General features: G+C 37.4%; 1 long non-coding RNA gene across 2 annotated transcripts in view; it reads right to left on the bottom strand.

The window, feature by feature from the left end:
• Positions 1-2905: 2905 nt before the first annotated feature.
• LOC140340629 (uncharacterized) overlaps positions 2906-24609 on the bottom strand; it is a 67580-nt gene continuing 45876 nt past the window's right edge. Inside the window, exons 5-7 of one of the 2 annotated variants that reach the window (XR_011922693.1) lie at positions 8665-8708; positions 7518-7594; positions 2906-3615 (exon numbers count right to left, since the gene is read on the bottom strand). This is a non-coding gene — a long non-coding RNA (uncharacterized lncRNA). Of the gene's footprint in view, positions 3616-7517; positions 7595-8613; positions 8709-24609 lie in introns of both variants that reach the window. The other variant, XR_011922692.1, reaches the window with a different exon arrangement.

The following is a 24609-nucleotide window of genomic DNA, read 5'->3' on the forward strand; positions in this document are numbered from 1 at the left end:
TTCTGTGTCTTAGTTTGAAATCCCAGGGGACCTTAAATTCAAGGAAATTGTATGTTCTCCTTCTGCTTGTGTGAGTCCCCTACAAGCCAAGACTTATTTGTAGGTTTACTGGGTTCATTGTAAAAATTACCTAGGGGCCAATCACTATACGCTATACATTACATAGGGTAATGGGCCCTTAGTGTCTGTCTGAGTGTGATATGGATGCTAAATTGTAAGCTCCTTTGGGGAGTCCAATCTGCCAGTTGTAAAGAAATACTTGAAATAAACACAAAAAAGTCTTCGTTTAGCTCCCTATAAATACTTAGAAATCATTGAAAACAAATTGAAATTAATTCCTTTTTTGCTGTTATTATTTGATTACACTTGATTATATCACCAATCTTCTGCAATATATTGTTTGCTTTTTGTTTAAGCCTAACAGCAATAAAGAATGGGCTATTCTGAATAATTTATAATAAAACTTTTCCATGAAATGTCAGATTTAATGAATATTTTTCAGAGAAATAAATATATTTTGCTCCCAGTCTGTAGACTTTGAGCAAGTGTTACTAGCAGGAGACTAATGTAATTGTTAAGGTGTATTATGTCACCCGCTGCTATATTGCCTTTGTTAAAAGAATTTTATTATCCACAGACAGAGGTATCTGTTTGTCATATGTTATGTGTCATGTATTTGAATGGGAGAATGAGATCAGTCTTCCAGAGAAATAGAAAGCCTAGTGTGGCCTTTAGTGTAGGAAATTACATTTTTGTTCATTATAGGTAGGGGGGCAGCCAGATTTGTGCAGGTATCTATGAAAGTATTGTATTTATGAAATTTGAGACAGATGGCAGGGGTCATTATGAAGGGAACACAATGTCTACCAGCTCTATCGTAAATTCAAATAATTATTGTTATAGCATTTTTAAAGCTGAAAATTTAGTTTTGAATATGTTTTGTTTAGGAGCCAATGGGGTCAATAAAATGTCCATATATTTGGAGTTTCTGTACAAATATTATACATATGTGTATTAACTGATGAGCAACCATACACAAAACATTGGCTGTCTTGATCCAATATATTATATGACCTAGGCACATTTGCACAAATTTGCACAAATCTAATATACAATATGAAAATCTTGTGAGCCTGGAAGAGCCTTCTAGCCAACATACTGCAGCTGCTTGCAAATATATGTTGTAGCTGCTACTAAAAATGCATGGTATTTAAGGTCAATTTAATCGCAAGTGTATTACAGCTGAACTAAAGTTCAACTTTTAAAAGTTTTGGACCAAGCAGGGAATTACTGAAGAAAAGGACAGGCAATGTTCCTTCTGCAAAAGGTATTCTTACTTGCCTGATCACTGTGGAACTGTCAGAAATACCCAAGATACCCGGCCATTCTGGCTTCCGCTGCGTATGTCAGGACTGATAAAACTCTCGCCTGTGCGGGAGATACTTCATCCCAAACAAATCAAATAGCCAAAGAATGTATCTAGGATGAGAAGAAAGCAGAATTAGGCTGCATACACATGTGCAAAATTCGTCGTTGGAATCTTTCACGATCCTTTCCAACGACTAACGACTGCACGATGCATGAACGAGTGCTGTACATACAGTACTGTTCTGCTCTATGGAGAGGGGAGGGGGAGAACTACGGAGCGGCACCCTGCTGCGCGCTTTCCCCCTTCACTTCTATTGGATCGTTTGTCGTCCATCATTGGTGGATTTTCCAGGACATTCGTCCATACAATGGGCGACAGGTGCTGTACACACGCTAGATTCTCATCCGATATTAGCCCTGAGCCGATTATCAGACAAGAACCATTGGACATGTACACGTAGCCTTATTCCAGAACAGAGCACTGTTGTAGGCTGTAGCAGATGAAACCAAAGCAAACAAAATCTAATAGAGGCATCTGAAACTAATGTGATTGTTAAATGCTAAAGAGTCAAAAGGAGGTTGCAGAACTTGAACAGAATAAAGAGCAGATACATTGTCTCTAAGAAGTATAATAACTACTTTTGCAGGAACCTGCTGTTAAGATTTTTGGGGGCAACAACAGTGTTGTTTTCAAATGTTCCAATGCACACTGTGACTTCTTTATATTTGCATGTCTAGGGGCTGGGGCCCCTAATATGTACACATTAGCCAACATCCATGGTTGTTATTTTTTACCCATGCTCTCCCACCATTTACACAGACCTGTCTCCATACCCAAGGCAGCCTCATTTGCCAATAACCTAATGTGTAATAATTGATAGGCTACGGACGATGACCACAGGAGCTGGTCACTAATTGCGAGGAAGGTTTAAAAGGCAAATTAGTCAGCCATTAATGTGCTTCCTATGTCATCCAAATTATATGAAGATATTTTTTAAGCTGCAAAGTCAACTCATCCATTTTACTTGTTTTATCACTCATAGAGACACATTTAATACATCAAGTGCGCAGGTAAAGGTGATAATCTTAAATAAAACATGCCCCAATATACGGGGACCAAATCACGGCTTTAAACAGACCAGTCCATCTACTATACTGTGATCATTATCACACTGAAAGATCAGTTTCCAGTTTACAGGTACAGATGGCCTCATATTCTTCTCAACCCACACTATGATTTTATGTAGAATTTATAGTTAACTTAATGGCTGCAGGTACTAATGCAGAATAGCAAACCATAACATTCCATCACTATGTTTCACAGTTGGTATATGGATCTCTTTCTAAAATGCACCAAACATATCTACTGTTACTGTGGTCAAGCATTATTCTTGATCTGTCAGTCCCTGGCACATTGTTCCCCAAGACCTGGTTTTCAAGTTTTAGAGAATGAGTTACCCAGAGAACTTGTAGTGTAAATTTTGGGGTATTGTGCAGACTCTTTTTACATCAAGCAGTAAGACAAAATAGGGTAGATTTCAATCCTTTATATCCCCAGCCAGGTTCATATGCATCTACATTGTAAGGGCCTTAGAGAGCTCTGTCAAGATGTCAAAACACATAGCAATAGCAAACTGAAAACTAGACCCTAGACATTCTATATTCAAATAAATCCAATTCTACTTGCATACTAAAAAAAGTCCTAATTAATGACACCTATTCTGGATCATCATATTTTATTGGTTCTGAAGTGGTAATACATACATAGGGTTTACTGTGTTTTCAACATGAAGGAATATACCTTGTCAGTTTGGTGCAATATTTGTTACATTATGTATTTACCTATTCACATGCCTTAATGAAAAAGATGTGACAGTGGTTTTATCCATTCCGTACACTTTCCAATGCAAAAACAGTTTTGGTTTCTCTTATCTTTACTAATCACAACTTCATCCACACAGCTAAGCCATACAGGCAAAATATATATAAACTTTTGCTTAATTCTAAAATATGTGCAATGTGTGCACCCCTGTCATGCTGATATACGTTACTCTTTATTCCTGTATTAGTGTTGCTCACCCAAAAATCAGTTGCAGCATCACTTGGGATTCTTCCTGTGCCAATCTCATCATGTAAGTAGGTGCTTCAGTACCTTGGCCTCCAGCCCCCAATGCATGGATTCACGTTAGAAAGAAAGCCCTCTGCAATGCAACGTCCTGATTGTCTCACAAAATATAACTCTTCATTCTGCATTGGGAGAATTATGTGAATACAATATAAAGACAAGATTTTATGCAGTAACTCTACCAGCATTAACAAAATCATGATAATAATGAATAAATACTGTAGGTACGTGATTTACACTTTTATGGAATACAGGAGGATAATGGCCCACTAAGCCTTTCCCACCACAACTAGAGACCTCGGCCCAACAGGTAACCTCATTTTTGGTCTTCTTTACTAAGGTATTTCTTTTCTCTCCATACATTCCAATAGAGTAACTTTCTTTTTAGAAGCCTATTACTAGCACACAAGTATCAGTAATGTTCCATTAGGGTGATAAGAGGCCCACATTTCTGGCTGCTGGCTACCTAAACTCCTGCCTCAGAAAATACTTAGGGCCAGACACCATTATTACCTACAGAACAACTTGGAAAGCATATTGAAGTACATTTGGCCGATTACAATTTGTCCCTTCATTTTTGCCTTGGTGAACTAAGAGCTTGTAAGAACATTATAGATCAGACATCGGTTTTAATAGAACCATGACAGTTGGCAGAAGCATTGCCAACCTGCCATGTGCGCTCTTCTGTTGGAATGCTTACCACCTTACCAGCCAACTGAAGAAGCACGTTAAACAGGCTGACAATGCTGCAACATTTGTTTTACATGTCAGCCTTCAACAGGAAATTACAGGCAGGTTCTCCTAATAAAAAACTTTGCATCAGATTTACATGAAATATTTGCCTATTAACACTGTATAACATGAGACATGATGCAAAAATTTTGCAGTTTTAGGGTTTATATACTTTATTACTGGTACTTTAATTCACTGACCTAACACAGGCATGCAGCCAGAAAACCTGACTTTACTATACTAAAAACAGCGGATTAGCATGACAACCTGGCCATTTGCATGTCAGGAAATGACAGCAATGCCAGGCTTCATAGTTCCTTAATAAAAGTTTCCTTTAAACACAAACCAGACCATAGCCATTCCACCACCGATGAGAAACCACAAACTCATGAACTGTAGACTTTAAAAAAAAAAAATTTAAAACTTTTTTTTAAAAAATCATGATAGCAGAATTCTGGTATCAAACTTGAGGAAATGTGAACGCAATGTGTATAAGTCTGTCCATAGCCAGACATAGTTTGGAAAGTATCCGACAGACCTTGTTCCTTTCTACTAAGCACAAGGACTTGTGCTGAAACCTAAATGAATGTTCTTACTCAACCAGCTGCTTTTGGTATATAAGAGACAGTTTATTTATGAATTGAATAAATTAAGAAAATTCAAATCCAAGACCCAATTTAGATTAGCAATTTGGTGAAGGAAGAACACTTTAGCCCCAAAACAGGTTTTTCTTTTCAATAAAGGATCAATAAAAACACTTTTGGATTTTTAAATCTTTAAGATTTGTTCAGACTTACTGTTAGCCAGTGGCTATGAAGAGGTGCTTCACACCTGCAGTCATGTGCCAGATACAAAAGCAGTGACTGGCTCTATGAAGGAGACAGTGGGGGCATTTGATGAATGCCCACTAACTGCCACTGCAGTGCTTGGGGGTAAGTGTGATGGTGGCTGGCAGACTGGTAGTTTTTGGGTAACAGCCTCCTTTAGCAGCAGTTCAATCAAAACCTTAGTGTGGTGGTTTTGTTTTTCCTTCTTTACTTACACTTCTTTACTCACCCAATGCTTCTTGGTGGCAAATGCTTGGGATCCATTTACAAAGCAGGGAATTTGACATTGTCCATGTGTTTCCATTTTAATATTGAGGAACCCTTGAAATAACACCAAGGTTTCAGATTGATTCTCCACCAGGGAATGTGTCACTGAATGTCAGATTCAATGGTTTGTATAGGCCCCTTGGTGGTATAGTCATTGTACTCACTGTTCACATTGGGAATTAAACCAACCTTGGATCCAGCAACGTCTACCCACAATTATTCAATGGTTGCAATTTGAATAAGGGATAAAAATTAGTTACATTTTTTAACACCGTGTGTTGGGTAAATGTTTGACTATCTTTTGGAGTAGTGGAGTACTGGAGTAGTGAAGGACATTTCATAAGTAACCCAGCAGTCCATATATAACAAGATCTTATGATAATATTGGTCAGGTTTCTTTTGTGTTTACATGATTTTTTTTTTCTCCCACTTTGAGTTGTTTTCTAGAATATACTCACAGCAACTCAGCCGATCTGCAATTAGCATTAGTATGTTATTATGAGAGATGCTGAAGATTCCCCAGATGCCAGTCAAGCACACCTAGGAGAGATGGTGTGAGCTTTGTCAGGACTTACTTGCTGTTGCATCATTATCTGTACAGAGATTATTGCTTAAAGTGACTCTGACACTAGAACAAATATTTTAAAAAACATGGCATCCATGGCATCTTACACCACCAATTTTCACTCTGTTGCAAAGCTATCATGGCCAAGAAATCTTCAGCATTACACCCTCCCCCCCCCCCCCCCATTTTGCTTATTGCCTCGTCCTCTGCTGAACACTGTGGTTCCCTCTACCTGCCCCCCATAATGCTGTAGCAGACAAAAGGAACTACAACCTGCTAGACCAGACCGTTTTATCATGCTAGAGCAGCCTTTCTGAGCCGCTTTAATATTGAGGAACCCTTGAAATAACACCAAGGTTTCAGGTAAACCCTGCCAATATTTATGATATGCCCATTTTTATGATACATTAGCCTGGTGGCCAATTAGATGAATGTCTCTTACTTAGCAGGCCAGAGAGAAGAATGTCACTTTAACAGATAGCCAAAAAGATCATTGGTGCCAAACAATCTGACCTGCGAGAAACAAATTCCTCAAGGAACCCTTAGCAACCTCTGGAGGAACCCTAGTGCTCCTTGGAACTCTGGTTGAGAAACACGGGGCAAGAGAAATCTATTCCAGGAGACCCTTTCTCAATCCAATTTTTACCAACTCCCATCTTCAGCAGTCCTGATAAAAGAGAATCGGTAAATCCCAGCAAAATGCATTATATACAGTATAGTATTTACTATCATACTATAAAATAAATAAATACTGAAATGGGCTGTCCATCATATGTCTATTCATCTTTATTTTTTTTTATTTACTCCAACCAAGGATTTGACCCACCTGACAAGCTTTATAATATAAGGTTCTCAGCGTGTTTTTTTTTAAAAGTCATAGTAACTGCAAGAGTTGTGGTACATTCAGATAAATAATTATACAGCCCTTTTTTTATGTTTACACCCAATAAGGCAATAAAAAGTGAAGTGAAAACATGCGAGGTGCAAAGGACCAGAAATAACCTAATAATTGACCTGAACAGAGGACTAAAATTATTTAAGTTGTTTTAGGTAACTGTATTTTGCACCGTGTTGTTGTACTATGTGTAAAAAAGATCCAAACCATTCTGAGCCTCAAGCCTCCAGATCATGTTGGCATTGTCAGGATGATAATTATGATTATAGTGGAACCTACCTTACTTCAATAGGTCCCTAGTCATTTTTAGGAAGTAGGGTGTGTTTGGTAGCTTTTTTTCCTATGCATGACTAGAACCAAAGGTGCTTGATGAGTGCATAGAAACCTGTTTATACAAAAATAGCCTACATGTTTATAGATTGGTCTTCAGCTATTCAGGGATATTACTGCAGTGCCTCCCCACCTCCAGAACCTCTGGATAGCCCTATAAAGTAGATTTGGAACAGCAAACCTACATTTTATGTTTTAACACCCCCCCCCCCCAAATCTCATTTTACATTTCTAATTATTTTTTATATTCAATAAACTGGCATAGTTCAACTGCTGATTGATCCATAACATGGCGAGCCTCTCTATGCTGTTTCGATCATTTTGGCTTCACATTTTTGGATTACGATTCTGACTGAGAGTCTGCTTTTTACATTCAGTTGGATATATATGGGAACACATTTTCCTTACCTTGATTCTTAATCATGTTCTTCCTCATGTCATTTGTGCTCTCCCCCATTATCTCACTCATTGTACCTTTTCTCTCTCTGAAAAAGAAGAGGTGAAACGTGCTGGAAGCTGAGAGAATAATAATAACTTATTCATGGTTCAAGTGCAAGTGGAAATTGTTTTGGAGATGTAAGCCTGACAACTTTTACTATATATAATGCAAAATTAAACGTATTGGCCTAAAAATCTTTATATATTTGTCAACTGAGTACCTTCAAAGTCCACAGTAAAAATTGTCTTTACAAAAATTGTGTTTTATTACAAATTAACTGTGTTTAGTTGAATAATCGGATCGCTAAGTTGTAGAACCTGTCAAGGAATGTCTCAGATCAATTGTATTTATTCTAAAACTGAATCAAGGCTTCCAATCTTCATTATTGCAAAAGCATAACCTATATCCTGTGCAGCCCTGCAGAGGTTGGTGCCAGATTTGAGGACAACTGGATACCATCACTTTTTAATATATCCAATTCAAAGGTATCAAAGATGGGTAATACTTCCCCTCCTGCTGCCCACACCACCACTACCTGAAAAGTTTTCAACATAATACACTTTTGGAAGAACCCCCATTCCCCACTGCGGTTCCTTCCTGTCAACCCTGTGAGTATGTAATGGTGATGTAGGGTCCTGGGGAAATAACTATAGAGTGCAGCAGGGGACCAGATATCAAACACTACTAGAGTTGGGCTGGGTGCTAAAGTTTTTTCACCCACCAGACCTCACAAATATATCAGATCAGTGTCATGGCCAACAAGAGGGGGAAGAGTTAATGGTTTGCTTTTCAGGAATGCTTTTAAATTTGAATATTTCTACAAGTGGCAATATCACTTTATTTCACTTAACTAAATACATCATGCCATTATTTGCCACTACACTGGAATGATAACCAAATTAGCAATCAATTCAGTTGTTGTACATAAATATTTCTTACAACAAGAAGACAAGTACTAAATGGATATCGATAGAAACAGAAAAATGGAATAGTAGTTTAATTAGTAATTGTAACTAATAGATATAAATCTAAATACAAAAACAATTTATTTTTATTGCAACTTACTATTATTTCTTACTTTAGGTTAAGTTCCTTTTTAAAAGGAAATTTAAATACCCATTGATTTTGCTGGGATCTGTGTCCTTCCAACTTTCTTTGCACTGAAAGAAATATAAAAACAATAGAATAATGTTGTCAGACTTCCTAGTATATTCTGAAAATTATAGGACCTCTCCTCCATGAAGTGACAACCCTGCAACCGAACGCTGCAGAGAGTAAGTGTTCTCATTCTTGGACAGGAAATGTTTTACTGACATGATTACTTGAGAAAAAGAATAAAAAAGAGACAAATGCAACTACTACATCTAAATAGTGGTTACCTGAAAAATATTACATTTTTCTTTTGGAATTAAGTAGGCTTTAATGTTTAAAACATTGAAATAGTTGAACTGAACAAAACAAGTAAGTATAAAACCTGTATATACATAATTGTACTGTTAAAACAACATATGTTTCTGGCTAATAATAAATCAATTTTTATATATTTTTACCTTTCCAATGTGTCAATTATAAAGGGGTAGGTGCATTTGGTAAATTGATGTGCCTCAACTAGGACCTGAACAATTCTACAAAAATAATATAACTCAACTTGTATTAAGAGTTTGGCTAAAAAATTTTAATGGTTCTTGTCCACTACTTCATTATTAAGAGCTGTTTATTGTTATGATTGAGCATCTTGATTGGCTGTTAGGAAAAAAAATGCACATTTTGCCAAATTTGGGGGCCACAGATGAACATCCTATTACCAAGCCTATTGGCAATTTATCCTTTATGGTATAGTAAGGGACTTTTCCTGCATGTCAAAAATACTCCAAAGAAGGCATCCCGGAAGCATCTGGTCAATGTAATGATGTTTTTTAATGAAGACCTGTTTAGAAGGTAAGGTGCCATCTGGCTTCCAATCAGGTGCTAAGCTTTCATTATCCTCAGCCATGAATGGGTGCAATTTGGAAAACAAATTATAGTGTAACCCCCCCCCCCCTCCTCTTCCCCCCTCCTCCTGGCTCGCAAATCATAGAACAACAATATAAAGCACCTGTTAACAAGTTGTGATGAAACTTAAACTGGCTTTGGAGAAATAAAACAGCCTGTTAACCCTTACTGTATGCAACAAGCACTGTTATTTTGTCATCTGATACCTGCACACCCACATTTTAATAGTATACGGCCATCTGTGCCTATGGTTAAGAATGACATGGGAAATACCAAGGGGACACCACTCTCAAATCAGGTGTGTCCCTAGATGCATATAATGGTAAGAAGAATAAACACAAAAAGTCTTGACATAGGTATTTTATGCCTCATTTAAAGAAATATCCGATTTTGGTCAAAGGTTGAGTTTACTTGAGTATTTAAGGACACTGATAGTGGACAAAAGTGCACCAATAGAGGGCAAGTAAAACACAGAACTGTATTTCACAATGTGTCTGATTTATTAAAGCTGTCCAAGACTAGAGAAGACAGACTAATATGGGTGAACCTGGGTGATCAAGCAAATCTGGTCCAATATTTGCAAAATAATAGCAAATAACTTTCCAGGAAAGAAACCCATTCCAGGTTTGCAGAATCACCCGTGATAGTCTATCTTCTCCAATCTTAAAGAACTTCAATAAAATAGGCCCAATGTGTTCCCTAAGCAAAAGTGCTTTAATTACATGGGTGATCCTGTCTCTAGAAGAGGACGGGGTCACCTCCAGAAAATCCCTAATTTTAGGAAATAATAGAGAGTTCTTCTCTATCCAGATTTTTTGTACCCTGAGGGCACCAAGTTGGGGTGCTACGTTCTGCCTCAAAGGCATTAGAACCCAAGGCTGTAATCTAAGGTCTATGGTCCCATTAAAATTAATTTTTCCTATTGTCTATTTAGGGATCTCTGGATACGTACTTTCTCTGCACTAAACTGGGATGACCCAACCCCATGTCATTTTAGGCCTGTGAATTGACCACTCAACTGCAGGACAGTTCATCATGGGAGGAAGGGTAGATGGTCACATGCTCCTCCTAAAGCAGAACTACTAGATATTTGCAAGATCTGTGCCAGTCAATGTTGGGAGCAGCACAGGAAAGGTTATGGCCATAAAAGTCAGGTGAGTCATTGAGTCAGGTGATTTGTTCCAAGGATAGAATGTGCAGTCAGAGAAAGGAAGGCTAAAGAATCCCTACCACCTGTGACCACTCTGACTGTACGTTGTAATGTTTAGCAAGTCAATGGTGTCAAAGTAAGAGAAAGCAGTAAGAGATCTATGTGAGTTAACATGTGTGCCCACATAAAAGGGCACACATGGTTGTGTTAGGAGTAGTAAATGCTGATCCTGATGACCTAGATGATGCTGAAACAGTGATGGTACCATCCTACGGAGAATATAAAGCCATTGTTTGGAGGAACATGATACTTTTTAAAGGTGAAAAGTATTTGCAAGTGTCACACTTTGGCAATAGTTAGCATGCATGCATGTACAAAGAAAAAATATATCAGAAGCTGGGTCTACTTTACAAATGTATCATCTTCTATCTTCTGCCTTAACTCGAGTCCCACAAACCCCATCTACTATGTGCCATGACACATCTCTTTTATGGATGACTGGGAAAAAGTCAGTGCTCAATGGAAGAATTCCAATTCCCAGACAGCTTGATTTTCTGATTCACACCTGCTAGAAAGGCCTGGTGTACACATGTACAAGCTGAAATGACACTATAGATTTTTCCTGTGCCCCCCAGTCTGATGCAATGCCCTGAGTAATCTCTTCTTATATTACAGCAGGAGTGGATGCATGAGTTAATGGAGGGTGAGAATACTAAACAGGGCTCACAGGTGCACTGAAAACAATACTTTGGCAGGATCCATTCCTTATTTAAACAGATCTGAAGTCTGCATTAATGGGCCAGCTTAAATCACACCAGCCTGACTTCATGAGCATGTGGGAAATTAAAACTAAAAGGGAATGATTGCTCTGAAAACAATGGTAAACGTATGAAATGGCAAAACTTTTTTTTTTAACCAAAGAGAGAGGTATGGTTTAAATGTTCCAGTAAAAACTAAAAAAGTTGGATATTCCCCACATATTTCCCTTTGCTTTTGCAGGATAGGAAGTAAAGACAAGTTTGCTCAACTAGACATGAATAACAAAAATAACTTGATAGAATTTTCAGGACATTCCATTCTATCCGAAATAGTATTTGTTTGGCATGCACTTTACCAGACCTCCCTGCAGTACATGTGTGAATTGTGATATCACTCACTGGGGTGTTGTGGTGCAATTCATTCTAAATAGCATCCCACACTTTTCTAGAGCACTGTGCTCCTCTGCATTGTAACACACCATAGTATGCTGCAGTGCAATGAACTCCCAAAAATAGTAAAGGTCTGCTTTTAGACCAATATTGAGTATGCTCATTGAAACAAAAGGGCTGCCCTAACCTAAAATGCTGGAGCATGCAGGCATGTGCACAACAGTGGCCCCAGATTATAATTTTATTACAAAGTATGTATATAGCGTCAATATATTACACAGCACTGTACAAATTCCATATTCATGTCATAGCTGGTCCTCAAAGAGGCTCACAATCTAATGTCCTTACCATAGTCATATGTCAATATAACAGTCTAAGGTCAGTTTTGGGGGAAAGCCAATTAACCTAACTGCATGTTTTTTGGTTTTTGTTTTTTTTTGAATGTGGGAGGAAACCCATGCAAACCCACGAGGAGAGCAAAACCTGGGACCGAGTGCTGCAAAGGCCAGAGTGCTAACCACTGAGCCACCGTGCACACAGCACACATGCATAATAACAATATTAATAATAATAATAATAATAATAATAATAAATAATGCACACCGTGTGGATTCTAATGGAGGTGTTCACTAGACCCATCTCTTATAATAATATACATGGTTTTCCAGCATACCTATATATATATATATATATATATATATATATATATATATATATATATATATATATATATATATATATATATTTGGCACAGGTAAATTTCAAATTAAAAACCAAAGAGAACATCCAAGTTATTACTACCATGTTCTTCTTTATTTTGTAAATTGATTATACTCATTCTAATTAGATAATTACATAAATAAATGATGTGATTAAGTTTTACTAATTAGAATGAGCTCATTAGAGAAAATACTGCAAGCAGCCCAATTTCATGCAATGGGTTTATATAATCCTTGCAAATCCTAAAACTGTTGTATTATAGTCCTACAGGAAATACCTGGATTTATACCCAGGATCTGTTTATGCCCTCATTATCTTCTCCTAGGTAAAGAAAACCAGTTAGATAAGAACCAATACTTGTTCAACCTGTCTGGAGTAATCTCGATATACCGGACTAATTCTATGTTAGTATAGCTTCAGACCCGATCCATCATTTCATTTTCAGTTTAACCAGAGGGCTTCATCTACAGCTGAGAAGGATGACACACCTTTTATTTGTTCTAAAAATAATCAGACCTTCCTAATCGTTAGAAAAGCCGCTACACCAACAGTATGAAATATCATTTAAAATAAAGGTTCCCAAGCATGATATATGAATTTTCTCTCTGGAACTGGGGGTCTTTAAGATTTAAATATTTATATATATAGAAAATAGACCTAAATAAAGACAATGGCCCTGATTTTTAAAGCTTTCCAAGGCTAGAGAGAATACACTTTCATCAATGAAACTGGGTGATTCAGCAAACCCCAGATCTGGTCCAGGATTACAAATATTTGATTTAGGACATCCATTCCAGGTTTGCTGGATCACCTAGCTTCACTGATGAAAGTGTATCTTCTCCAGCCTTGGAGCGCTTTAATAAATCAGGGCCAATGTCACTGATCTGTAAGAATATATCTGCACATTGAAGTTTAAACTCATCGAAGTTTAGGATGGGGTTCTCAAGGCCTAATTCTATGTTTCCATTAACAAACTATTTGTGTGCATTAAAATAAAAATAAGCAATGTCAATACAGGAGAGGAGTCTACAGCAGTGCAAGCGTGAATTTATGGCTGCTTTAGGGCACCACACATTGGCCCTGATTTATGAAAGCTCTCCAAGGCTGGAGAGAATACACTTTCATCAGTAAATCTAGGTGATCCAGCAAACCTGGAATGGATGTCCTAAATCAAATATTTTTAATCCTGGATCAGATCCGAGGTTTGCGGAATCACCCAGTTTCACTGATGAAAGTGTATCCTCTCTAGCCTTGGAAAGCTTTAAAAATCAGGGCCATTGTCTTTATTTAAGTCTATTTTCCATATATATATATATATATATATATAAATATTTAAATCTTAAAGACCCTCTGTTCCGGATCTGGTCCAGGATTCAAATGTTTGCTAGCAAATATCAAATGATTTTTTTTAAAAATCCATTCCATGTTTTCAGGATCACCCAGCTTCACTTCTGAAAGTGTATTCACTCCAGCGTTGGAGAGCTTTCATAAATCCGCCCCATAAAATTCATAGAACATTATGATGGCCACATTTTAAATATATGTCTAGCCAAAGTGTATCTTTTTCACCTTTAACTGCTAGGTTAGTATTGTAGTGAGTTATATAGAGCAGGGAGGAATAAAACCTCCATCAGCTTATTTTTTGCTACAAGCACTATAGAAATAGCCATTTACTTCCTGTCCTATAGATCCAACAGGAAAGAAGAAGAAATCTCTTTAAAGTGAACAAGATATGCATCCCAGAAAGTTGTTCATAGATATTCCTATTGAAGAATTGTCCTTTTCAGCCCATTGACAATTCAAAATGTTGGATTTCCCTTCATTTTCTTAGTGACAGAGTCAAATAAAGGGGTTCATTTCTCAAGTGGGTGCACAGAACAGCAATAAAAACTGGGTCTATACCTTTTCTACTTTGTCCAATGCTTTTGTATACCTTATAATAATTTATATATATAAAAAAAAAATTAACTTGCGTCGTTAATATCTGCCTGAAGTCAGCTTTAAGATATAAAGAAATGAGCAGCAGGAAAGCCATGGACAAGTCAGAGACATCCAGACTATTATTTGGGAACATGATAACTTTCATTCAGAACGCAAATCAGAGGCCACCTGTCGTATGAATTTCCTTTCATGGATCCAATTTGGCTGTAATTTGGCAGGCAAATGTCTACAGCAAGAAAAACTGACACAGCTCATTTGAATACTCCATGGAAATAGACAGTATCTACACGTAGAAGCATGTTCATTGTGGTTTTGTTATATTTGACTTCTGACAGTCAAACTACATGCTATATAGTTGGTTTTAGGATCTTTCAATTTGTTTATTTTTACCTAGGAGGAAACTGTGTAAAGGTTGTAAGATGCCTCAAGCTATATAGATAATCGTTTGTCTTTTACTTTGTTCCTAGTTAAAATTAATTTTACTGAACACTGTTAAACAGTTTTTTGATGTTACAGACATTTATCTAGAGTCGGTGTCAAATGTAATTTAATAAAGTTATTGCAGTCACATCAACTATTCACAATAAATCAAAAGTATAAAAAGAACAAAAACAGTTTATTTTGTGGCCCGTTATCAATGTAAGTAGTTTGATGTAAACCCCAACATTTTATACAGTTGATCTCAACTACTAACAGCAGTACTGGTATTAATGAAATAAGTGATTGGACTGCCATGTTAGGCTGGGTACACACGTGCAACAATTATCGTTTGAAAGGATCTTTCACGATCCTTTCCAACGACAAAAGACTGCACAATGCATGACCGAGCACTGTACATACAGCGCCATTCTGCTCTATGGAGAGGGGAGGAGGAGAACTGGTGCCCTTCACTTTCATTACATATGTTCGTCTATGGATCCACCAGGATGGACGACGGAACAACAGGCGATAAGCGCTCTACACACGCCCAATTCTCAGCCCTGAGCAGATTATCGAACAAGAATCATTTGATGTGTGTCCGTAGCCACCTGAATGGACAGGGACTATAATGGGTGGAGGATGGAAACGTTCCAGACATACATAGGATGCCAAAAAAAGGATTAAAGGAACTCCCAACCCCTATGTAGCTGGCATATATTGAACTGCTAGTTTCCCTTACTCCACATATTCCAAGAATAACTATTGCACTTAAAGTGGACCTATCAGTGCGACTAACACTTTATATAATGTAAAATGTGTTTTTTTTTATTTTTGGAGAGAATTTCTCACCTTACGCCCCTACTGGTGGCGGTAAAAACTGAAGGGGAAACCTATGGTCCCCTGGGAAACATATATATATGAGTGTTCAGGCTGCTCCTTCTGCGCATACCCAACAACGAGCATGTGTCATAAGGGGCTTTCCTAGAATGCAAAAATCTAAGCAGTGCAAGACTGGGTGACATGAGCAAAACCTAGAAGAAGAAAGAAGATGGCTATGCCCACTGTTCCATCCATGCCTTAAAGAAGAGAGAATCCAGTAATCCTACTGGACTGGCATTTGCGAAGGGATCGAGGGCATTTCACCAGTAAGTGTTTGTTTTGGGTGAAAGTTCCACTTCAATTCCAATTCAGCCAACAGCCAAGACAGAAACAAAACACAAAATTATTACAACACCAATTTCCTTTTCATTATTGTCTTATCTTTGTGGTCACCAATCCTTGTTAAATTTAAACTTTTATAATAATTAATAAGCTATTTATAAGGTACAATTCCAAAAAAAGGGAAGTAAACCAAACAGGTTTATAAGTGGTCACCAATCTTTGATACATAGACATTGTTACTTTACAGCAATACCCCAAGTAATGGTCACTTGTTTAGCCCTTATAATATTACTGCCACAATTACGTAAACATTCAAACTCAGGCCATAGGAGTCTACTTGTTTATGTAACAATTGTATGAGAAAGAAATGTTCACTTGTCAAATTATATCAACCAATTTTGGTATGTTCCCTAAATAGCTTTTACTGTGTTTATTAGCTAAGAATTTCTCTACTGCATAGTAATGTGAAACGTCAAGATCAGCAATTGGGTGTGTTTGTGACTCTGTTGTCATTGCACATTGTATTTATAGTCATACCTGCTCAAATGTGCATATTTTCCAGTAATTTTGGCCTTTTTTTAACAATGGCATTAAGTGTTAGTATTTACCCTCTAGGGGCTAGCTCCAATATTCAGTATTATGGGCCATCAAACATAGGGCTGCTTACTGCCATTCAAACTACTAACATTTTTCCAAATAACTGTACGTCTGCATTCCTTGGTACATTTTTCTAGGTACAGTGTAAAAAAAAAATAACCATGTGAACTAAAATGTCAGCCTTGTCCATGGCATGTTATTCTGTACTACGTCTCCACATGTTGAAGGCTAGCTTTGTTCATAACTGTCACATCCATTTGGGTGGGTATTGGTAGTCTGAAAGATTTGCCAGATTTTTATATCTTGAGATTTAAATGATAATATTTACCAGAAATGTTTTATTGTTTTTCCACACCAAAAATGTCTCAATGATGGTTTTATTGTCATGCAGCATCTGAAGAACCATGTGATGGAACATGACTACAAAATTTGGCTTGGTATATGCCTTGGCTTACACTGTCTGTGAAATCACCCTGATTTAGTGACAACTCTCCAGCGATCCCTTGCCACTCCTCACACTTCTTCAGCCAGAAATAAAAACCTGGTGCTTCCAAGTATGTAAGAAAGTATGACCTCCTTCTAGGTGATTGAAGAATGAAAGAGAACCCAAAAGATTTTTGTCTCACAATAAAAGTGTTTGCAAAATGTAAGTAACATATAGAAAGAAAGAAGAAAGAACAGCTCTTTGTGGCAATATGGGTAGTTTATAAATTGATGATTATTCACCATCCCAGGTTATACATAGCCCAACTAAGAATCAATACATAATTGTCACGTATAGTCAAAAGCATACAATCTTTCTCAGAGTAATGTAAAATAGAGGACTGTTTCTGTCCCGACACGTTTCGTCTGTGGCTTTCTCAGGGAAGAGTAGAGACATAAATAGGTTAATTAGAATAATATTAGGCCAAAGGTGCCAGCAAAACAGCTCAAATAATACACAAATGATACTCATAGGACAGTTTATATTAAAAAATATTAGAGTCCTAGGAACATTTGTCCTAAATCAAAGTTACAACAAAACCTTTAAGGCTCCTTCTTGGTAAAAAAAAAGCTTCGGTCCAATTGCTAGGACTGTAACATTGGTCACATCACAACTGATGGTGGCCCCAGAACTATATCACCCATAGTTTGAGGATAAACTAGCAATCTCTGGCAAAAACCTGGTTCAGAATGGCTGCCCTAGATTCTAACAGCGGCCCTCACCAGAATCTTCGGTACTGCTTGCAAAAGAGGAAGAAATGCAGATCATTGGGGTCGGAGGCAAATAAACTGTCACATTGCCCTGATTTGGAAAAATTACATTGTGTCATCTTATGTGTAGCTGAGTTCAAGAAAGAAACATTTCATTCATTAAAAAGTTTTAGCTCTATTTATTCATTTGCAGGCAAATTTCAGAGAGCTCTGTCAGAAAGTGGGGTAGTTGGGTCTTCTACCTAATACCTGTGCTTTCTTACTTCACCCTACTCACTGCAAAATATAGTTACCACATACTTTTGTCAAAATTAAGAAATTAAACCTTGAAGTGCATAAGGGAAACAGCCAATCTGATGAACAGTTCAGTTTCTATCCATATATTGCTAAACATCCCCCTACCCCCTACTAAAATCTGATGATCCTAAAACACATCTGCTGGAGATGATGGGACACCATCCGGGACTCCCTCTCATATTGAAAGTCTAAATAAATAAAATGTCAGAGCTAAAAGTTTCTTAAATCTATCAATCAGATTAAGTATGAATTTGATTGATGGGGCAAAAGAAGAAAAAGGAAGGTATAAAGCATAAAGTTGAGGACGTATAATCCTACTGTCCATGTATTGATCGTGTATGGAGGAATATGATTTTTCTGCATGAGAATACAGCTGAAATGATGGTAAATGTAATGTGCCTGTCCGATGCAATTAGAATCATTTTTTCACTTCTATTCAAAAAGGAGGAAAAAGCTAAATGGAAGAATACCTAAACCAAAATGTAGTTATTCGTTGTATAATTCCTGACTGTTCATCACATAGCCTACTAAAGATATAAAGCCTCTACAGTTTGTTGGCACCTGAAGTTCACAATGTGTAAAATTTATAAAACCTCCAGGTTCAAAGGAAAGGAAAAGTATGATTAATATTAGAAGATTGCAATCTTTCCTCCCACACACACAAAGAAGGAGGCCTCAAATCTGCTGAACGTTAAACATGTCTTCACACTCCACATGCGAGCATGCCGGGTGCCCTACTGAATGATAGCGTGCAGTTCAGGACACGTCAACTCTAAGCTCTTGGGTGGAGAAGTGAAACTAATTTTTTAAGGGTTCTTGCTCTGAGTTCTCAATGGTTCTCTCTAAAATGATGTTTCATGCCCTCTGGCTGTCAGCCAGGTATGAACAATCAAAAGAAACTAAATTACACTGTAAAAAAAATAAATAACCGTGCCTGGAAAATAAGCATGTTCCGCCATAAGAAAAAAAATACTTAAAGTAAATAATTAAACTTATTGTTCTAATGAAAACCTCCTTTTAAATAACATTTTCCTATTTTTTGCCTTCTTGGTTTTATGTCAGAGCTCATTCACACATATACCCCACTGCGGTGCACATGCATGAGTTTGTATTCACATAAGGCATTACCTTGCACTGCATTAGGGCACATTTTTTTTAATTGGGCCACCCAACACACCACAGCTGTCCAAAAATCAGACCTGAACTATTTCAGCAGTACACCAGAAAGCACAAAACACTCTTAAGCATCACCCTGTGATTTCAGTCCACCAGAAATGGAGTGTGGGGTGCTTCTCGCATTTCCAGTATTTATATAGCGCCAACATATTTTTTTGAAGGGTTGTACATTAAATAGGGGATACAAATGACAGCCAGACAGTGACACAGGAGGAGGAGAGGACCCTGCCCCGAAGAGCTTACTATCTAGGAGGTGGAGGAGTAACACACAATAGGAGGGGGGATATGGAATGGTGGGAAGTAGTGAGGGTTTTAGGAGACAGAAGAAGATGGATAGGTGGGGTTGAAAAGATGGGTTTGGGTGCTCTTTTTAATGAGCAGAAAGTAGGAGCAAGTCAAATTGGTCGAGGAAGACCATTCTAGAGAGTAAGTTAATATACATACAAGTAAAATTTGAGTCGAACCTAGACAATTCAACAAATTTTTGTTAGACCGAAAAAAATGTGATAATTATATTATTTAATTGATTGGCATTGAAGTCTATAAGCTGCCAATCTGGTCATCCTATCCAAGGCAATTATATAGCTCTTGAACATGGTATTACCACCAAAATTGCAGAGAAGGTCGGGGGAAACTATAGGAACATTTAGCAGTTTTTCATTTATTTTGAAAATAAAGATTTAGCAGAAACATGTTTTTAGACACAAAAGTCCCACTTTTCAATAAACAATATTTTGTTCCCATTACGTTTAATTTTTAAGCTTTAACCAATTAACTTGAGAAAAAACTTATTGTGACCAAGGTTGTTTAAATGACAAGCTGGGAGACCATCCTAAAGCTGCATGCACACTGGGTGGTTGAAATAGGAAGGGAAAGTGATGTGTACCCCCCCCCCCCATACACACACACTCTTCCTGTACCATATATATATTTTTTAAAGCCCACAATGTAGAAGTATACAGGTCCTTTCCCCATATCCCCTGCCCCAGACGGGATGTAATGGTAATCTGAGGGGACTTATGATGAAATCTCAAACCCCCTTTATTAGGAAGGTGACCTCAAATCTGCTTCCCCCTTTCAACAAAAATACATTTTTGGACCTTGCAACTGATAAGTTCGATTGTATTTTTGGGGGCCATTATTAAGTAATGAAAGCCTAATTAACCCAAAATTTTACGAATTTGGATCAAATAAAAATTAGGGCAAATTCTTTCATCTCTAATCAGAAGCCCACATGATGGTGACAGTACATGGGAGCAGTTGGGAGAAATGGACAGTACAATGTCACAATATAAAAGGTGCCTGAACAAACACATTCACAGTAGGATCATCAGGTATTATTTTAATGAAAGCCACAGATTTAAGAATAATAAAAATGACTTTTGAGATTACATTTACATGTTAAAGATTATATGTGACTTTAGCGACTGGGCTTACCTATACTTTAACCTAATACTTCATACTTCCAGATCTAAGCTAATCTGCTATTATAAACTACAAAAGAAATCCCCAGGCAATTATGGTTATTGTTGATGTACACACAGTATGCCGATGAGTTTCAAACTTTAACAATCCTAAATTAACCTCCCTACAGCAAGTTAGTTTTTAGGAAAGGGAGGCAATTCTCTGCCAGCGTTTGGGAAATGTATCAGACAGTTTTTTTATTGGGGGGGATTTAATTACATTGTATCATGCTGAGCATAACAGACCCATACACAGAGATAAAGCTAAACAATTGAGCATTAAAATGGTTTAATCTTCAAATGCCTATGTATGTTAAATCCAAATTTTATAAAGAATGCAAATTTTACAGTGTACACTATCTGAAGTTAAAAAGCGTCATGGTCAGCATGGTGGCTCAGAGGTTAGGACTCACTTTGTAGAGTGAAGTCCCAGGTTGGAATCTCAGCAAAAACACTATCTGCATGGAGTTTGCATGTTCCCCCCGTGTTTGTGTATGTGTTTCCTCCCACATTCAAAAACGTGCAGTTTGGTTAATTGGCTACCACCCAAAATTGTCCTTAGCCTGTGTTAATGATATTTGACAATGATAGGGACATTATACATATATATGTATGTCTGGGCAGAACAATTATGGGCAAGGTGTTCTGTATTCAAGTCGGATGGATAGTTGTCACCCAAACAACGTCCTTGGTAGTTCTGTTCTATTACTGTGACAACTCACATTGATTTACACAGCCAGGCAGGTGAAAGACTTATTGTATTTCCTTTGCAATTTACTACATTGCAATGCCAATGACAGGTGGTCAAATCTTCCATGAATGAAGTTATTTAAAGTTAAAGTAAAGGCATGAAGGTAGGAGAAGATATCTAATTCTATCCTCCAACATCTACTCAAAAGAAAAATATTAATTTTGGATGCACTTTAATAGAGAAAGTCTCTAAATAATTCCAAATTATACAAGAATATGAAGATTTAAATTTAGGTTATATTAATTATGCTTAGTCTTCTATAATGTGTACTTTTTGGAAATTAGGGGTCGCCTGAACCTTGACAGTTACTGCACTGCCACCTGTCTACCTCAAGGCATTGAAAGAAAATATCAGAGAGCTGACAGCATGATTCCAGGTGATCTCTGACCTCAGCTCCAAAGGTAAAGCTTCGGATGCAACAAATGTATATTTTTGCCATAGGTGATGGCAGTTTATCACCAAATAATAACAGCTGTTCACATGTGACCAAGTCCTTCTTCTTAAATGCAAACAAAAAATGGAACATGATGTTCCATTTTTTGCAATAACCAATCATTTTCTAGCTATTATAACAATGTTTGTAGTCAGACCTGAGAATTTTAGTTTCTTACTATATACCATTGACTACTGAATTCTTCTGCAGGGCTGTATACTGTAAAAAAAAGATCATTCTAAAGCTGCGTACACACTGCCAATTTTTGTCGTTGGAAAGGATCTTTCACGATCCTTTCCAATGACAAGGGAGTGCACGATGCATGAACGGTGCTGTACATACAGCACCGTTCATCCTCTATGGAGAGGGGAGGGGGAGAGCGACGGAACGGCACCCTGCTGCGCGCTCTCCCCTTCACTTTCATTATGATCGGCTGTCGTCCATCGTCCGTGGATCCGGCAGGTCAGTCGTCCGGACGATGGACGACACCGACTGTACACACGGCAGATTTTCGCCCGATAATTGGCCGATGCCGATTATCGGGCGATAAAAATCTGACGTGTGTACGTAGCTTAATTCCTAACCAAAACAAACAAAAATGATTTGGTGGAAGCATTCACCCACAAAGTGTTAACTCATCTTAAACACAAGTGAATCACTCATCTCAAAAGCTCAGATTCCCAGTTGCAGCAACCTGGCTACCTTGCATGGTTTCCAAGGCAGTAATTGGTCTCTGAAGGACCATGAGAAACAAGCCAATTAAAGTTGAATTATATAGTATGGTGTTTTATTTCCATTCCAGCTAAGTGTCCAGTGAATACTAAAACTTAAGGGAAGATTTCTGATGTTATTAGATCTATATCATTGTGAAATGTGATGTTGATCACTAGAACAAGCAGCAGACTTTATGCATAGAACCAATGAGAACTATGTACAATATTTTACATTTTTATTCTTTGTGTATTACATTGCAGGAGAAGTTAAGGTTTTGCTCACAGCAACCATTTAAGTTCTTTTTATGGTTTATCCAAGGGGAGTTTAGAGGGTCCATTGATAACAGGCCTTTGAAGCTGATGGGGCCCAAGTATTACCTTTTATTATTTACCTGTGGGCTTGCATTATACATTTTACAAAATAAGATCTTTGGTACATTTGTTATTATTATTATTATTATCATTAAAATATTATTATAAATAAACTGTATTTATTTAGCGCTTCATTGGGCCTGATTTATTAACGCTCTCCAAGGCTGGAGAGGATACACTTTCATCAGTAAAGCATGGAAGCATGAATCACCAAGCTTTACCAATGAAAGTGTATCCTCTCCAGCCTTGTAGAGCTAAAATAAATAAGGCCCAATGACACAGGAGGAGGAGAAGACACAGGCCAAAGGAGCTTACAATCTAATTATGATCCAGATATAGCTTATGACCTGGGGCTTGAAGAAAAAATAATTTACCTGGGGTATGGGTGGCAGTGTTACTCGTTCTGCACTTCTTGGCAATAACCCTCATTTTTTTTGCCCTGGCAAATATTAACAAGTTCTCAATACAAATTTTGATCTATAAAACTGCAGAATAGAAAATAGTAGAAAAGACAAGACTCAATGCGCCTTTACAGAACTATCAGTACTTGTGTTACATAAAATTAGATTTTTTTTTCGATTTTTATAGAATGTAAAAGTATTAGAACTTATGGATCCCAACTAGGACATCTCCTCTATTTGTCCTAGAGGAAATGGACCTGATTTATTAAAGGTCTCCAAGTCTGGAGAGAATACACAACAACAAATAGCAATTAAGTCTTTAAGGAATCCATTCCAGGTTTGGTGGCTCACCCAGGTTTACCCATGAAAACTTATCTTCTACAGTCTTGGAGAGCCCAATGTCACAAAAGTTATGTAAGCATACTATATTAATTGTCGCCTGACACAAACAATTGTGGTGGTCTCAGGCAAAAAGCTAGCGTGTGCACAGCAGTCCCCTGACATCACTTAGTGATCTGCCCTGGTTAATCACTAAGCAGCAAACTGGGACACCCATTGTCATTTTCTATGCCCATCTTCTCCTCTCCATGGAACTGAACATCAGCTTTTGTTTGTTGTACTGTCACTTAGATCACATATGATCATTTCCAGAGACAGAAATTTGACCTGTCTGTAGCTTAAATCATGATTTTGTCATCAGATCAAACAGTGTTTCTCTGTAACAAATGAAGTGATGGGAAATATACCTAATGGTATACCAGTAACCATAAAGTAAGAGGTATTTTAACACCCTTACTGATAAATTGAATTGGCCATACATACACTTTCATTGTACACAAAAAAGTTTCTTTACAATGGTGTTATCTAGTCACAACAGACTACATATAGTGATCTATTATTATATTCTTGTGCCACAAATTTAAATTGTCAGGCTCCTGCAAATGACAACTGCAATAGGATTGGGTTCTACTAGTAAAATGTTGACTACCTTTCCCCCAGTTTATACACATGACACATACTGTGACAAAGGTTTTTTATGTAGCAAATAATTAAGAGGAATGCTAGAGTTTTATGTTGTACAATGCTACACAACTGTGGTTGCACTGCAAGTCAGCCCATTGTTACAGAATTC

This window comes from Pyxicephalus adspersus, chromosome 11, assembly GCF_032062135.1.
Source record: "Pyxicephalus adspersus chromosome 11, UCB_Pads_2.0, whole genome shotgun sequence".
Classification (NCBI taxonomy): domain Eukaryota; kingdom Metazoa; phylum Chordata; class Amphibia; order Anura; family Pyxicephalidae; genus Pyxicephalus; species Pyxicephalus adspersus.